This window comes from Petromyzon marinus, chromosome 18, assembly GCF_048934315.1.
Source record: "Petromyzon marinus isolate PM22_M1 ecotype Great Lakes invasive population chromosome 18, UKy_Petmar_22M1.pri1.0, whole genome shotgun sequence".
Classification (NCBI taxonomy): domain Eukaryota; kingdom Metazoa; phylum Chordata; class Hyperoartia; order Petromyzontiformes; family Petromyzontidae; genus Petromyzon; species Petromyzon marinus.
The window spans coordinates 8130268-8143651 of record NC_133684.1 but is presented as its reverse complement, the minus strand read 5'-3'; positions in this window follow the sequence as shown (position 1 = coordinate 8143651).

Genomic DNA, 13384 nt, shown 5'->3' with positions numbered 1-13384 from the left:
GCCGAAAAGATGCACCGACAGAAGGCCGTACACTTGATGGGATGTGTGTAAAAAAAATGTCCGTGTAGAGACTAATATGAGAACGAGGGGCATATTATCCGCTAATGTTTGTCCTTGTTTATTTCAACACCACGAGAACGATGATTCGTTGGATAATCCACCTATCGTTGCTCGCGACGCGTTTACTGAGCGTGAAGCCAATAAGCAACTGGCGACATTGACGGAAATTACAATCCCATCAATGGTGGGTTCAATGACATTGTCGAGTGGCGATGAAGATGTGGCGTGAAGATGTGCCTTGAATTTCCCCCCCCCCCCCGACTCTGCCTCCCCCCCCCCCTCACCCGCCCCAAGCACACAGTACATGGCGTTCCACAACTAAATAAAATACTGCCAGAGGATGCAGCCGACGCTCGCAAGACATTTTAATAGCCGCACTGAAGGCACTCGATAACTGATGAAGCATCGCCCCATGCGGGAGAATTTTAATATTTTTAACTTTTTTGAGCGGGCGATGTCGAATGCAACTTCATTCACCGAGGACCAACGAGAGCGGAGGGCAAAGTGCGTGTGCATCCGTTCTGAGAGAGCACAGGCAGCGACAGCACCTCCGCGTGCTCAGAACATTGTTACTTGTGAACAATGGGAGGGTTACATTCTCTCTGAGCAGTTGATACAAATAATCAAGAGGCATCTGGCTCCGATGTTCGCGAATCCCTCCGACTATCGCTCGTGCTCCTGATGTTTGCAATGCAGGCTCAATCAACAGTTTTAATCCACTACGTTTGTAGCATTTTTTAAAAGTAATGATAATATTCCTTTGCATAAGTTTAATCCTTGCATAAATATACATTATGAATATTGTAAGTATTGTGTTGCCTCGGCTACGCAATATTTTTTTGCGAGTAGAGTATTTTAAAATAATTGCATTCATATTTTTGGATTTACTTTTAACGTTCATCTTCAAAAACATTTGCCAAAGTAATTAAAACAAAGCAATCTAAATATGCAATATGCATTACATTAACACATCCTATAAGTTTAGTTGGACGTGGGGTGATACAGATATACTGAATGTGGAATATTTTCCGGGCCGCTGGATATGCTGGAGTAAGTGGCACGTGACGAATAGCAGCTACAGCCACAGAAAGAGAAATATACTTGATGTGGTGTGCTGGAATCAGGTGGCTGGTCAGAGCAGACTGGTGAAAATGAAGTCCTGTGTTTGTCTCAAGTTGTGGTGGTGGTGGTGAAGATGGATGACAAAGAAGATTCTCCCCACCTTGATGCTGCGAGAGGTATACGGAATGTGGTGTATGTATGTATGTTGAGTTCATTTCGCACCGTACGTAGCCAACCGTGTTAATCGGGGGTGAGGGTGTGGCGATGGTGGGGACTTTAACGCGGTCGCCCACCCGGGCAGACCAAACTGACGTGCAGCCCGGTCGGGAGTTTGTCCGGCCTGAATGACGCTCGAGCAGCTGCGTTAAGGACAACGGACACGAGGACTCCTAATAGGTTCAAGGGAAGTGCACTGCATTGGTTGACCCTATTTTTTGGTTCTTTCGGTAAAGTCACGTAGACTGAAAATAATAATAAAAAATGTGTTTATAAAAAATAAAAACTCACGACGTTTCGATCGCAACACAAGCGGTCGTCATCAGACGGAGATGCAAGGGGGGGTAAAGCCTCGAATGCAACTGTTTATAAAGGATCCATACTCTTTGGTTCTATTCGGTAAAGTAACGTAGGTAAAAAATAAAATAAAACGACAAAAAATCACGACGTTTCGGCCACAACACAAGTGGCCTTCATCAGGTGAAGGGACCGTACTGTCCAGAGGTCAAATCTAGAATTGTTTCTAAAGGTTTAGAAATGGGCGTAGCCCAAGTGCTAGAACTGAGTGGGCGGGGCACAAGAGTCTACGTCAGCAGTGGGTAGAGCATTCTATGAGAACGGAATGGGTGGGGCACAAGAGTCTACGTCAGCATTGGATTCGCTATCCAGCAGTGGATCGCGAATCTTATATTCTTGGTTCTTTCGGTAAAGTTACGTAAATAGAAAACAAAACAAAAATAATTGTATAATAATAATAAAATAAAATTTAAAATAATAAAAATAATAAATTGAAAATAATAAAAGCAAAAAAACCACAATAAAAATAGTAATAAAAAACAATTGAAATAAAAATAAATTTAATCTGCTGGCCTAGGCTATCCACCGCTGGCCTAGGTTCCATCTCTATAGCTTTCGCTCTATCATGCCCTAGATTCCATCTCTATAGAATGCTCTATCCACTGCTGCCCTAGACTGTTGTGCCCCGCTCACTCAGTTCTGACACTTGGGGTACTCCCACTTCTCAACCTTTATAAACAGTTACATTTAGAGGCTTAGCCACCTTTTTTCTCCGCCTAGTGACGACCGCTTGTGTTGCGATCGAAACGTCGAGAGTTTTTTGGTTTTAAATTAATATTTAAAGCGAATTATTTAATTATTTCATATTAACGTGACTTTACCGAAAGAACCAAGGGATATGAATTACTGCAGTCACGAAAGTTTTAAGTCAAAATTGGAGACCCTGTTCATGCCATACGCGTTCCATGACTCGGCTCTGCGTTACCTCCGCTTGGGTTCTCTGCAGTTGGCAGTGATAGAGCGATATAAGTTCCCCCCACCCCACCCCCTCCCGTTTGTTTATGTGCTGGCAGAAGGGAACCCTGTGATCGTTATGATGGCACGGAAGTTGAAAGGTATTGTTAATTTAAACTGCTACACCGACTGTCATTGTCAGATGAAGGAGAATAGAACAAAATGAAATAAATTTGGCGACGGTCCAGGAATTTCTCCTGAATCGCGCGGCCGTAATGAATGATCCCCGTTTTGTTTCCGTGCATTCGTTAAAATGTTCCCAGCGTACCATTTCTCAGCATCGTTACGAATACAAACAAAATATGCAATCGCGAATCCTATATGTTGAAGCAACGTTTACAAATGAAGTGTTTAACATTTAACTTGCAAGTGTTGTTCACGAAAGTTACATTTGCAGGTGGGTGGGCTTGGTGGCACAGAGGTCAGAGTGCAGAGCTGGTGCGTTACATTTGGTTCTGCACTTAATTTGGATACATCTCCCCTCCGAGAATGAACATATCAGTTTGTATTTATCTACGTTGGACTTCTTTTGCACCGTACATAGCCAAACGTTGCAATCGGTGGCTTGCCTGTCATGCAACAAACCTCGCTCTCATATCCAGAGAGAGTGCGAAATTGCTGCAGGAGGCCAGAGTTTAATTGATCTCGTGATGTTCGCTTCCGTGAGCCATTCCCTTAATGACACAAACACGAAGAGTCACACTGTCCCCCGAGTGATCCGAAAGGAGTCTCCGTCTCGTGAGGCGTCGCAGAAAGTGCAACGAGATACAAATAGTCGAGGGGTGGGGGTGACAAATGTAAAAGCATATTTGTTATTTATAACGCAAACCATTTGTTAACGTCACTGGCAGAAGATAGATTGCAGAATGCCCCCGACGCGCAAATGCGCGACGGATGAACGAAGAAAAGTACAATAACTACAAAAGCAAAGTCAACATCCCAACTAGTGACTCGGCAACAAACAAGCAGCCCCCATCATCCGATCGTGCGGCTGACACGGCGTCTGTTCGAGAACGAGGAGCGAAGGGGCCCTGCGTTCTCGCCGCCCAGAGCAAAGGGGCCGCCGTCTGCCACGCACGTGGCCGGCCGCGACGTCACGCTTGCGCCTGTTGGACGTTCGAGAAAGCGGGACTCGGAAGATCGCTGGTTCTGCCTTCCGGCCGCCCTTTGCACTGCGCCCCATTACTTCCAAAAAAGCCAGTGTCGTCGGTCCCGACTTCTCGTGAGCGGCCCAAGGCAGTCTGTCCTCTCTGACGCTTCACCATCCTGGCCACTGGAGCGAAGTGCTCCCACCCTGTAGGTGGCTTGCGTTGTTGTTTGCGCTGGAGACCGGGAGATCGACGATCGATGTTCGGTCCGCCGCTTCGATGGCATTCGTCGTGATTTCTCACTCACCAGAGTGTGCCGTACGAAGTTTTCCATCTTCCATTCATGTGACTTTATTACCAGAATGTAAAATTGTAGCTGTCGCTCTGCATTCACATTAGCCGCACGGCAGAACAAGAAGTCTGCGTAGGTTTTTTTTGTTTTCGGTTTTGCTGCCGCGTAGGTCTCAGCCACGTTTTCGGGTGCTGTACGCGCGATTCCCGACGTTCCGCTCCACGTGCTGGGATATTCTCTGGGAAGCTACTTGTCATCACTCCATCTGCACGGTGGGCAGCCGCTCTGGCACAGTTCCTTCCCTTGGCTGCCACTCCGGCTACCGGCTATCATCCTTTCTACCGCGATGTCCGACGTGTAGCCGTACAATCTGAGAGCTTCTTCAGTCCCCATATAAAGAAATGTGGCATTCGTTTGTATATAGCAGGCTAAGCTCAGTGGCTGAAGCCATACTGCAGGAACACAGCAAATTCTCGAAAAAGTAGTTCCCGAAATATCTCGCGGAAGTGGAGTGAAACTTCAGACAGTAATCGCGCCAAACAACACACCATACACAATGCTACCCCCTGTCCCCACACCAATTAAGCCAAAACACAAGACTTCTCGGATGGCAAATCTTCTTAAAATTAAGCTCCTTTCAGAATGAGGTACAGATTAAAATGTGGTACGTATGCACAATGGTGAACCTCTTTCACATACCATACGTGGCCCAACCGTGCTTATCGGAAGTTGAGTATTCCGTCTATATTTCAAATTTAATCTATCCTAATCGACCCTGCCGGAACTACACACTGTGCAAACCAAGGCCTGCTGGAAATGCAAGCTTACACACGTGGGTTCAGAAACGCTGAGGGTACAAGCCGAACCGTGGTCAGAGAGCCGGGCGTCCAGGACAACCGCGAAGACCTCCGCGGTGGAGTTGCGCACCCTCGCGAGAAGAGAGAGAGGTGGTGGTGGTGGTGGTGGCCACCGATACACCACCAACACACCACCAACAACAACAGCTGCCATTCGTCAAATGGCATTGACGAATATAGTCTAAAACCTGTAAAATAGGACGGAAAAAAACGAGCTTGTAATTCTATTATACTCTTGGGTTCTTTCGGTAAAGTCACGTAGGTATAAAATAAAATAAATCACGACGTTTCGGGTGCAACACAGGCGTCCGTCATCAGGTGGGAAAGCATGGTCTCCTGCTGATGCAGACTGATTTAAAAGTTTTGAAATGGGTGTAGCCCAAGGGTCATAAAGTGGCCGGGCTAGTGATGTTAATGTGAGAAATTAGCATGTAACTGTAAGATAGGAGGAGAGCGGTCTCCTCGACGAGGGAGTGCAACCCAACGGGTGCAATCCAAAGGGCCTGTGAGTATGAGAATGCAATGCAAAGGACATGTGAGCATGCGAGATATAAGAGAGAGGCATAGAGAGAGAGAGACAGAGAGGCGGAAATAACAGCTGACATAGGCAGGTAGGATGGAAACATCACAGTCAATTAAGACGTTACCTGGTTAATAACGTCCTTCCAATGATTGCTCAGTTTGTACCCATCCTCTCGGTTGATGTTGTGTCTGTGTTTATATATCTGGATGGCTTCATGAACAAATCTCTGAAGGTAGCCGGTAGGTTTGCAGAGTACCTCCGTCTTGGGTAAAAATCAATTTCGCGTGAGCCCACAGCATTTAAACAATGATCGGCAACGGCAGAGGTATTGGTCCTACCGTGTTTCAGATCTGCCTTGTGTTCACGAACGCGGTTGTCGATTTTAATTCGTTCATATTAAACGCTCGCGGCCTATTCATTCCATTCATTACTGCGAATCGCATGCGCCCCCCCCCCCCCCCCTCCTAACAGACGCGCCCGCATGCCCGGCGTTTTATAATAAATAAGAAGCGGTGATGACTTGTCAACACAGAACCCCCGGGCCAGTCATCGGCGCCTCGGCTACTCCATTAACAGCAACAACAACAAAACAACGACAGCCACCATTCGCCACTAAGTGGCGGCGACGTCTGCACGGCCCCTGTGCCAGGCCACGTGCAATTTGTGGCCACGTTAAAGTTTCGCTGGCAGGGGGAGGTCAAGGGACAGACCCAGTAGGTGCCATGGGTTGACTGACTGAGGTGACCGGCCAGATGCACCAGCTGTGACCCCTACTGTGCCAACTCGCTGTATTTTATCTGCCCGGCGCTGCGCTCGTTGCTGTGAGCGTCGTTCCTCTGTCCTCCGTTGTTGTTTTGTGGGCTGCTGCCTCCAATTGCCCAGTAGCGTCCTTCACGAGCCTCCTCCGTAGAGGCCTGATCTTGACACCGCTGGTGCCAGGCCTGTCACTGACGCACCAGGCATGTTGCCTCCTACCATGTTCCCTGATTTTTTGTTGCTGTTCTTCCCCCACACCGGTCCCACCCCCCTCAACTCTTTTTAACAACCCTCAATTTGAAAGGTCAAAAATCAATCCATAGCCCGATTAGCACGGTTGGCTACGTACAGCGCGAAAGAAGTTCAACATTCGTACGTACAAATCATCTGGATTCGTCGCTGCCGATGGGCCGTTGGGGAGAGCGGGTAAAGTTACGTCTCGAATGTGATCACTTATTCAAGGTCTGCAGCGTAATACCCTTTTATCTTGGGGCGGAAAAAAATCCTTTCACTGCACAAACTCCCCGCGTCTTTGTGTTTGCACCGAGGTAATTGCGGCTTCATCCGCTGTTCCATGTTTTTGCCCCAGCCTGTTCTGCTTGTACCATGGAACTGAATTCGAAACACCGCAGGAAAAAACATAACCTACTTTTTTTTTTTTGGGGGGGGGGGATGGTGGGGCTACAGCAGACACAGCTAAGTGGCTTAATATGTACATCAGGGATACGGTGAACAGTCGCAGAAGCAGCGCGCATTACAATGACGGATATTGTGGTTGAATTGCGGGGGAGGATGGGGAGGAGGGCAGTAGCTGTGGGGGAGGGAAGAGACTGGGGGTTAAGGGGGGACGATGAGTGGCACTGCCCTCTGTCACGTCGCTCTCCGACTACCAATCCTTGCATGGCACGCATTTTTTTTACATACATGCATCTTTCTGCAAAAAAAAAAAAACCCCGACGCAGAAATATTGCATAAAAACACACACAAATGAAGGACGGGATGTCATGTTATCTGAGAAAGGCGGGGGGGGGGGGGGGGCGGGGAGTACAGTAAAGTTTATATTTATGAGCGAGGGGTTCCACCCTGGGAGCGGGGGTGGGTTACTGCTGTGTGAACGGACGGACCGTCTCATAAATAACTGTCATGCCGAGAGTTGTAAAGTGAAGGCGCACGGAGCACAACGTTATTTAACATGGCCAAACTTTTCAGGTGGAGGTTAAAAGAGTCACTGGAGATTAGAGCAATTTTTTGGGGGGGGGTTCTTCCTCCTACCTCCTCGTTTAAAATGTTATAATTACCAACGGGCACCGGGCTTCGCAATTAATCCCTTTCGATTCACTTCAAAGAAGGGGGCATTAAAAAAAATGTGCATTTGCACTCAAGACGTTGCCTCGCTTGGCCCGCCCATGTCCCGTCTCCTCTTGCGAGGGGCGTCACTCGGCGGCCACATCATTGCTTCCAATTAGACGCGGGTTCATTTAAAGTCTAATCGGACCAGGGGGTTTCGCCAGCATATTCCCATGTTCTCTGGCCCAGGAGGGAAATGGGCTATGAGCTCGAGAGCCTCATTAGTTCTGCAAATGGGGCAGAGGAGAAGGAGAGAGCTCCACTTTCTTTAAAATCCACTTCCCCTCCCTCTGACCACCGTCGCTCCTCCTGATTTCCTGCACTCTGACAAAATTCATCTTTTGAATCTCACCCCATCTCCCTCACCCCCCCCCCCACCCCTCGCTTTCTGCAAACTTGGCAGGCTTCCTTTGCTGTTAGTCGAATGATTGAAACTGCTCAGAGGGCTTACCGCCGAAATTGTATTTTAAGTAGGAATATGCTTAGGCCCTGGCTTGCCAGCGTGGCGCTTATGTAAATGACACATATGCCACGTTTGGATACTTCACTCGCACAGAGCCAAGCAATAATAACAACAGCAAGTAGATTTAATTACCGAGATTTGAAAAAAAGAAAGTCACAAGCCTCGACAGTATCTCGAGACAACGCAAAATATTTACCATTATATCAGCGCCAATTATTTTACCTGGGATGAGCATCGGAACGTCTTAAGACCGATTTTTTTTCACGAGGGTCTTGCATTGGGATATTTGTGTAATTCCACAGTTGGCACGTGGCAAGAGAGCAGAGCAATCGGGGGATAACAGTCAACACTCCGATCTCCCGACCACCATACAGCTATGAGTCTATAGCATCTGGCAAGCCCCAGCGGTCACCCAGGCAAGTACCAACTTGGCTTAACGCTGCTTAGTTGACAGGATTGGTGCATTTAGGGTGATTTGCTGTTTGATCATTCGTACGATCGCGTGGGCCTGTAGCTAAAAGAGAGCGTGTGGCATGTTTGACCGAACATGTATTTTATACATAGATGTAAAAATACATTGCAAAAGTAAGAGTGATTTTCGTGCTCAAATGAGAATGAAGGCAGTGCTTATCATTGGTGGAAATTCCACATTCCCATGGTGGGGATGAGCCTCTCCGAATGACAATTAAAACTGTTCACTTCCTCACCAAGTGGCCCGCGTGTTATCGACCCCGGAAGGATGATGGGCCAGAGTTAACCACCTCAACCAGGAAGTGAACTCGCCACCTTCAAAATCGTGATCCACGTTACCGCTGAGCCACACGGCTGCATTAAATGCATTTACTGTGTATAAGATCGCACTCATTGCACACAAAGTCATTGCCGCACATTGCACCACAATACCTTGCTGATCTCGTCAAGGAACATGAACCATCATGCGAACTCCGGTCATTAGTGCAGCGAGTTTTGGCTCGCCATCCAACAAATACGGTCGCTGCATCGTGTAATTTCAGATGCGCTTCTGCGTCCATCTGGAACGCTCTTCCTTTCCGATGTTGGGAAGTCACTGGAGTTGTGCCCTTTTAAATCATTTTGATTTAAAACGAATTTCTTTAAAACAGATTGTTGTGTTGAGTTTGTTGACCTTCCCCCGTACCTCCGATTAGCACGGTTTGGCTACGTACGGTGCGAAAGAAGTTCAACACACATACAGCTCCCGTATATATACACATCAGCAGGGGACGCGAGGATAAAAATACTACTGGGCGGTCTGTTTGTCACTGACAAGCAGGCAGGGCTGCCACCCCACGCTAAGGGAGGAGTTGATTATTATTTTCTACAGAACAAAAAGACACATGAAGGCGATTCTCCCGTCTTTTAAAGTCTTCCTCCGGTGGAAGGTGAGAGATTGAGGAGAGTGAGAGAGAGAGAGCACTTTGTTAAATGAAACAACCGCCGTACAAATGGGTGGGGTGGGGGACTACGGAGCGAGTAGCGCCGGCAATTAAAGAAGACGGCCCAATGACATTTTTTACAGCGGGACCACCATTCACGCCAAAGAGTATGGCGCGTGCGTGTGTGTGCTTGGAGTAGCAGCCAACCCATGGAAATCTGGGTCTGTCCGGTGACCTCCCTGCCAGCGGGCGTCCGACACTTCACGTTGCCCCGAAGTGCACATAGCCTGGCGCAAGCGCCGTGGTGACGTCGAATGACCCTTTGTGTCGAATGTCGGCTCTTGTTGTTGCTGCCGTTGTTGGAGTAGCCGAGACGTCGATGGCTGGCCCGGGGTTCTGTGTTGACAAGGGATCGCCGCTCCTCAATTATTATTAAACGTCGGGCATGCGGGCGCATCCGGGTGTCTGCAAGGAGTTGTGGGGGTTTGGGGGGGGGGCTATTCACAGTAATGAATGGAATGAATAGGCCGTGAACGTTGTTTCATATGAATAAATGCAAATCTTCAATATGCAACAATAAAAATACAAACTCGTTTTTCCCCCTTCATAGTTGTCGCCTTTATTTGTCAATGATATTTCATTAATATATATACATTTAGAGCCACTGTTCCGTGCGAAATATCATGCAGGGTAATTCTACTATTGCTCACACAGCATTATTACTCATGCTCTAAAACGCTCGCTGCGCATTAAATGCCTTGCTCTAAAAGGCAGAGAGCATTTGCAGGTAATAACCAAGGCCAATAAACATCCGCGGAAGCTCTAACTTAATTTTTACACATTTCATTAGGCTTTTCGTTGCGCCGATTGAAAACCTCGCGCGACGGGAAAGATTTAACACGTTTTCAACACTCGCACTAAATCCTTACAACGCCCGGCGCTTACCAATATTTAAAAAAAAATTAATCGGGGCAAACAGTTTTTTTTTGCGCGAGGTTGTTAATTCATCCGCCTCTTTCCCCTCTCCCTTCCTGCTGCGCTAACGACCCCGCTCGTTATTGGCCGCTTGCCACCATTCTCTCTGCCTCTCTGCCCGGTGTCACGGATAATCCCCGCTCCGCAGCTAGCTCCGAGCAAACGTTGTCGCAAGGTGACCCAAGGATGTGATGGCTGGGCTCCTTGCAGCCCTTGCATTCAGGGCCGCATTAAAGTTTGAGACGAATTCCGGGGCTGTTTCACCCCCCCCCCCCCGCCCCAACACGCCCACGCCAATGATGCCAAACGCTTCGTTGTTATGCACCTTGGTTAGTCCAGTTCAGGTTCAATAATAATAATAATCATGATTTAGTACATTTGGTTGTCTTCTTATCACTGCAAGACTATCACGAAGGTGCCACGTGTCACAGACGGGTATAGGGATGTTGGAATTGTAAAAGCTAAAACGTACGTAGAACATTTTTTTCTCAACCAACGTTAACGCTAAATGTGTCACTTCATATCAGCGCCTAACTGTTTAATGACCACGTTACACTCGAGGTTCCATCATGATGTGCCACAGCGGTTCCTGTCAACCGTTAAAAACCAGGATATTTTTTGTTTTAAAGGAAGCTTGGGGCGGGGAGCATCACAATCTGCGGGCCCTGAGGGCTGCAGTCCTCCAAAGCCCCCTGCAGCGTTAATCCACCCCCTAGCGTGCGAGTGAGGGGGGTGGAGGGAGTGCAATAGGGCCTCACCGCACCACCGCCGCGTCACCGCCGCGAGAGCCCCTATTCAGGCCTTCGCTTTGGCATTCGGCGCGCGTCCAGCCCGCGGCGGTAACAAATATCACATCTCCAGCGGCGGCGCACGGCACGGCGTGCCACGCGGTCTGAACCCCCCCTCCCCCCACATTTGCGGTCAATATTTTCCACCCAGAGCGATGGTCTCCGCCGTCTTCATTTCAGAGACAAAGAGAGCAATTTATTAGTTTTATTGTGTCCTCGAAAATGCGCCGAATGCCTTCCTATTCTGCACGCGGAGCGCGCGATACAGAGCGGCAGATCGTTTAATGGCGCGGGCATTAATGTGACGTGAATGGGAAATAGGATTTCCATGTCCTCTAGGTCATTAGTGGCCAAAATGTCCTCACGTAGCGTCATCTGAGGGGTAATGGCAAGATGCTAATACTGGTATAATCACGTGGACCTTAAACAAAGGAGGCTGCTATATTAGTTTTTTTTTTCCTGAAATTCCTTGTTTACTTCAACCTGTACCCACCGATTAGCTGTTTTTTTTATTTGACATTCTTTCAAGTGAGACGTGAATCTGCACAAATTAGGGATTTTGTTGACCCTGTTTATTTAACATTTAACAGTTTGATTTTGCTCCATCGTGGAAACGTTAGTGCCACGTTTCCAGGAGCTATGTGGCACGGTGGTTCTGATCGCCGCCCGGGTTCACCTGTGGACAGTCCTGGTGAGAATGGGTGGGGGGGTTTTGGAAAGGGGGTACAACCTGAACCGACTTCCCTAAAAAGGGGGCGCCCAAAAAATTGTACAAGCATCACATTTCCACGATGTTTTTTTTTTTGTCAATATCGAACCGATTTCTCTGACGAATACTAAATGTGGATACGTGCATGGCGATATCATTTTTTGGTTAACATCGTAAGCCGCCTTATTTCGTTCACGAAACAACGTTTCGATCTGGTCTCTGTAAAATATATATATAAAATGCATGCACTTAATAAATATCATGGAAATTTGTGAATCCTATGAGGGGGTATTTTGAGGAGATGGAGCAATACAATCAACGTGTGTGTGGGTGCCTGGTGGAATGTGACATTGATGGGTGTATTGTTACAGATGGCAGTCCGCTTTGGGAGGAATTCATCTAGCTGCGGATTGACCACTCGTGATGAAGATGATGATATAATTACGTAATATCTAGGCCTCGAAAAAGTGTGCTCATCTTCATAACGGTGACAGGATACCAGAAAATGTGTAGGTGGGGGAGGGGGATGGTAGTGTAGCGATTAGTGTGCTATGCTATGAACCCGGTGACCCGAGTTCGATTCCCGCTCACGGCCAACACCGGTGACGATTATCTGAACCGGTTCTGGGCCATCCCCTAGGTCGACACAGCCTTAAAAAATGAGTACCTGGTGCAGTGTGTAAACATCACCACTGGGGAGACGAAGGCGGCCGGGCGTGGTGTTGGCCACCCACTCGCTCGAGTGCCGTACCGGCCTTCATAGGCGCTCGCTAACAGCACTTTCCCCAACAGTCTGTTAAGGCTACACGGGGGGGTGGATCTTTGTCTTTGTGGTGAGGGTTTTCTTCAATGGACCCGTCGACGGTCCACCAACATCCTCTAACTATCTCCAAGAGATAATGGGAGTCACGTCGCAAATTTCACACAATTAGTTCAGCCATCGTCTCTAGATTTTCCAAAAATGAGCGTATCTGATGAAAGGGCTGTGGCTCCTATTACGCCTCCAATTTTCGCAATATTAACCTTTTTATCATTGATTATGCAGTGACAGCGCCAACCTTTACGCGACTGACCAAACTTTGGAGGCCGTTGCATAAATTACAAAAGGCCTCTTTTAAAATTAAAATTGCTCTGGTTATTGATGCGGAACAAAAGTGACATTCTTCGGAATCCGCGGGAATCCACGGGATTGTGCGATGCTCTCAAAAGACGGCGAGGGCAACATGTGCCGCGGCTCTCCAACTCAGGATGTGGAAAACGTTTTGCATTGTTAATTTGAATGGCTGCTCGTTGCACAAGATTGCAATCGATAGGCGGCAACCGATACCTAGCGAGCGAATTGCATTTGCATGCCTCGTTCTACTTCTGCGTCTCACACAAGCCGTGCGTGTGTGTCCTTAGCACGCCTTTGTGTGTCGCGATCCAGCAATGTGCGTGTTGCAATTTACGTGTCTCACAATGCACCTCTGTATGTCAGTTATAATCCAGGCATGTGTGTGTGTGTGTTACAATGAACGTGTCTCACAATGCATATCTGTATGTC